This window comes from Sus scrofa, chromosome 3, assembly GCF_054392235.1.
Source record: "Sus scrofa isolate SSC_HxYL_T2T_F1_AM1 chromosome 3, Sscrofa_HxYL_maternal_Yorkshire_Landrace_v2.0, whole genome shotgun sequence".
In the NCBI taxonomy this organism is placed as follows: Eukaryota; Metazoa; Chordata; class Mammalia; order Artiodactyla; family Suidae; genus Sus; species Sus scrofa.
The window spans coordinates 52,429,615-52,434,480 of NC_139385.1; the positions used below are offsets into that span (position 1 = coordinate 52,429,615).

The 4,866-nt window shown below is 44.9% G+C and overlaps 1 protein-coding gene across 4 annotated transcripts in view; it reads right to left on the minus strand.

The window, feature by feature from the left end:
- The window catches only part of IARS1 (isoleucyl-tRNA synthetase 1), a 76,727-nt gene extending 75,566 nt beyond the window's left edge, over window positions 1-1,161 (minus strand). For 2 of the 4 annotated variants that reach the window (XM_021086986.2, XM_021086984.2), the window contains exon 1: window positions 1,064-1,161. The gene's annotated coding sequence lies outside the window, so the exon portion shown is untranslated. Of the gene's footprint in view, window positions 1-980 lie in introns of all 4 variants that reach the window. The other 2 variants (XM_021086987.2, XM_021086985.2) reach the window with 1 other exon arrangement.
- Window positions 1,162-4,866: the final 3,705 nt, after the last annotated feature.

A 4,866-nucleotide genomic window follows, 5' to 3' on the forward strand; every position in this document is an offset into this window, starting at 1 on the left:
ACATTTAGCTGCCTTTTCTTCCCTTTAATTCACTCTTTAATCACTTGGGAAGAGAATATATTGTCCACCATCTTACTGATATTTACTTTTTAAATTTGTTTTTTAAAAGTTCAACATATTACAAGAGATCCCTAAATCAACTGCTTTGTCTCTGGTTTCATGCTTCCTGAGCTCTCTGAAAAACCTGAATGAATGCTCCAAGTAATACTGTCCCATCTAATAAAAACCTCTTCTGTATTCTTTTCAAACGCTTCATTCAGGAAGAAAATCATAAATTCATAAAGCTGGAAGCTAAGCATCATCTCCCACTAGTTCCTCACACAGACCCTAAGGTGCAGTTACTACACCAATTTCCCATCTCCTGAATCACGCAAACCTAAAATCCTGTTATAGTTTACATTATGGTCTCCTGGAGTTTCTCCCACAGTTCTTAATCATCTTCAAGGCCCCAAACCCACTGCAGTGTCTGAGAAGCGTTCTCTTTCTCCCACCCCCCAGATTCCACTTTAGAACTGTCTTCTTCCTCTGTGCACTTAGAATACTGTATTATTATACTGTGTAAGGGCCGAGGACCGGGGATGCTGTGCTCACTTCCCTCTAGCCTCAGACACCCAGCAATAAAGGCTCCTTCAAGGAAGCCTAAGAATTTTTTCTTAAGAACACCTAGCCGTCCAAGTAATCTCGTCCACCTTCTGAAGCTCTCCAGCAAGCTCGGTAACACCAAATTCCCAGAACCACACCACGGTTTAAGCACTACCAGAACCCGAGGCTGAATATGAGGCCCTTCCAAGAGATGTAACCCTCCGCCCGCGAGCCAAACCAGGATTGCTGCCGGAGCCCGAGTTCTTTCGCTCCACTTAGACCGGGCCGCCACCCCCCATCTTTCCCTTGGAAACAGATTTGCACGAAACTAACGCACAGACCAGAAGAAATATTTTTTTAAAATTCTGTGTGGTCTCCTTGGGCAGGAAGGGGCGTACCTGAGGGGCCCGTAGGCAGGACAGAGTGACCTTAGGGAGTCCCTGCGGGCAGGACGGGGTGACCTGAAGATCCCCTATCGTACCTGAGGGGCCTTCGGACCGAAGTACCTCAAAAATCTTACGCCGGGGCCAGACGGCCTGAGGTGATGCAATGTTCTGAAAGCATGAGGCGAGGAGAAGCGGGGCGGTCTGCACCGGCCAATCAGAGAGCTCCGATTCACACCTATCAACAAGCAGGGCGCCAACTGGCCGCCTGGGTCCCGGGTCACGCCCACCCGACCTGCACTGCGGTGTGCTCTGGGAAAGCGGCAGTGCGACTCCCCGGACAGCTGCCAGTGAGTGGCGGCGACGTGCTGGGTGCTTCAACGCAACAAGGGCGACGGTGGTAGACAGGACCGTTTTGTGGCCTCTGGGGTGGGGACTGACTGGGGAGGGGCACTGGGAGGAGGCCGATGTTGTGCATAGTGACTGGATGTTTTTATACGGGCGTTTCCCGTTGCCGGTCTTCACCTCACTGTATACAGAACATAAGTCAATCTCACCAGGCATAAACCAAATCCAGTGACAGTGGACTCAGTAACTGTGCGGCTGTGAGTGTTCAGTCTCCAGGCTGCTTTCCTAAGTGACCGTTAAGTAAAGCAGCCCTAGCATTAGGGCTATTTTTTAGTGTAGTGGAATCTGCAAAAATGCAGAGTCTTGGGGCACGCACTAGGTCTGCTGAGACCCTGGAGTGACAAAAATATGCATTTTAACAGGCATCCTGTATAATTCTGCTGCACACTAAAATTCCTGACCTGCCTATCTAAAAGGACACTCCTACTTCCTAGGGAAATGTAGAAGCTGCAGAAAGTCTGGGAGGAGCTGAAGCACTGATGGTCTGTGGTGTTCAGGGAAGCCTCTTCTGTGTTCTTCAGTGCCACCTCCAGAGTTCTAATGAATTTTACTGCAGAAATTACGTTAAACAGCCACATGGAGAGCTGTAACAAAAAGGAAGGAAATGTCTGACAAACTTTATAATTACTGCATCTTAAGGTCTCCTATATTGAAAACAACATATTTGCATATTTGTCTGCTAACATATATTTATTATCACTGCTGTGAGTCTGCCCAGCACATTCTGGATCTCCTGGTCAAAAACCAAAGGGACTCCGGAGCCATGAAAACAACAGGCATTGGCAGTAGACACTATGAAGGAAATTTTAAATTTTAGCTCTTGACAAAGTTAAGAGTGATTATATATGTAACTGTAGTGTATCAGATAGAGGGACAGGGAAAAAAACTCATCTGACTGAGAATATGTATAAAACATGTTGATAAGCTTCACTAAGAACATTTTGATAGTCTGTGTAGCATTCATTCAAGTCACTTATGGTTTATATAACCAGTTTATTTAGGGTTTAGGAACACCCTAAAGGGGTCAGAGTAAGGGATTTCACATCCTTGCCCAAAGGGGGAACTCTTATTAACTAGCAGTACTTGGAATGAGTTTTAATTTTCAAATTCCTCAAGTTGCCACCTTGGTCAGTTCATTTTATTATCTATCCAGACAGCCTAGGTTAGAGTAAGACAGAGGGTTTCCAGACAGATATGTCTGGGGGAAAAAAAAAAAAAAAGGTGAGGACAGCATTACTATTTTTGAAACAAGCTCCTTTATGTCTTTTTGTCTTTTTTGTCTTTTTTTTTTTTTGTTGTTGTTGTTGTTGCTATTTCTTGGGCCACTCCCGTGGCATATGGAGGTTCCCAGGCCAGGGGTTGAATCAGAGCCGTAGCCACTGGGCTACGCCAGAGCCACAGCAACGCGAGATCCGAGCCACGTCTGCGACCTACACCACAGCTCATGGCAACGCCGAATCGTTAACCCACTGAGCAAGGGCAGGGACCGAACCCGCAACCTCATGGTTCCTAGTCGGATTCGTTAACCACTGCGCCACGACGGGAACTCCGAAACAAGCTCCTTTATAACATATGAGCTAAAGGTAGGGTTTTTGTGTTTTTGTTTCCTTTTTCAGAATCTTTTCCCATATAGGTTATCACAGAATAAGAGAATTTATTCTATACAGCAGGTTCCCGTTGTAAGTCTATTGTAAAAAGTCTGATGTCTGAATTTAATGTCCAAAACTGAAAAATCAAGCCATCATGGCATTAACATGTTAGGTAGAAATTCAGAGATAACTATCAGAGGAAACAGACAGAATTGTTAAGGTGGTTGTATCTGGAGAGGAGGAATTGGGGATGCACAAGGCTACTTGATGTCACTAATTTGTCTGCCCAGGAGATGGAGGATGTAACAGATTTAAACATGGCCACAAACTCTGGGCACTTCCCACTGAGAGGTGAGGATCTATGTCCCCTCACTTTGAGTCTGGATGGATTCAGGGTCTATTTTAACCTGTAGAATTTAGTAGAAATAACTGAGCCATTTTATGGGCTAGGCGTTAAGAGACCTCAGCCTCTGCTTCTTTCTCCTGAAACCCAGTTGCCATGCTGTGAGGAAACTAATGGACAAGCACTGAGTGAGCAGGCTGTTGAAGTGGGCCACTCCTGTGACACTACATGGAGTAGAAATGAACAGTTCCCACTGAGTCCTAAGAAAATTGCTTATTTGTGAGGGAAATGAATGCTTATTAACGGGAGGGCTTGTTATGCAGCAGTAGATAAGAAGGTATAAGAAGCTTCAAGAGAAGGTGGAATATTAGGATTATTCATCCTGCTGAGTGGTAGTTTCCATTTTCCATGAAGTCTGAAGTCCTGGAAAGACAGGAATACCGAACAACTCTTCAGTGACTTAGCTCCTTGGACCCTGTTTACTGAGCACCCACTTTGTGCTAGGCATAGTTCTAGACAGTGCCGACATAACAGTAAACAAATCAGGTGATATCCCAGCCCTCACAGAGTTTATATTTGATCAAGATGTAAATCATTTTGGGGTGGAAATGTTCTAAAATTAGGTTGTGATGATGGCTGTACAACTATAAATATAATAAAATTCGTTGCATTAAGAAAAGATTTAAGGAGCTCCCATCATGGTTCAGCAGAAACAAATCCGACCAGGAACCATGAGGTTGCTGGTTCGATCCCTGTCCTTGCTCAGTGGGTTAAGGATCTGGTGTTATTGTGAGCTGTGGTGTAGGTCACAGATGCAGCTTGGATCTGGCATTGCTATGGTTCTGGTGTAGGCCAGCAGCTGTAGCTCCGACTGGACCCCTAGCCTGGGAACCTCCAACGCTTCGGGTGCAGCCCTAAAAAGTAAAAAAAGAAAAAAGATGTAAAACAATAAATACTTAATTTCAGATAATACACACTATGGCTCAGTGATAATCCTTTATATATAAAGGAACTCAGTTTGACAGAAGGCTTATCTGTCTTAACTCCTAGCCAGGTTGATTTAATGAGGTATTAAGTCAACTTCCCTATCTAGACTCAGGGTCCTGACTCCTGTGACTACCTATCTTTCAGACCCTTGGATTTTTCAAAAGTCTCTGGTCTAGGAGTTCCTGTTGTGGCACAATGAGATCAATGGTGTTTCTGCAGTGCTGGGATGCAGATTTGATCCCTTACCTGGAACAGTGGTTTAAGGATCTGGTGTTGCTGCAACTGCAGCTTGGATCTGAATCCTGGCCCAGGAACTCCTTATGCTATGGGGTGGCCAAAAAAAGAAAAAAAAAGTCTCAGTCTAATATGAATTTTGGGACTGATGGGCCTGCCTCCAGCAATTCCAGGAGGCCAAGGACAGGAAAACTGGGTATTTGGCCTCCTTTTCTGGTCCTCACTGAACTGTCCCCATGGTGCTGCTCTGAAATGTCCTGGATTTCAATTAGCTTATTCATCAGGACACAGAGAACTCAAGGCTGACTTGTATTCAACCTCTTAAACAAAAGCCACAAAA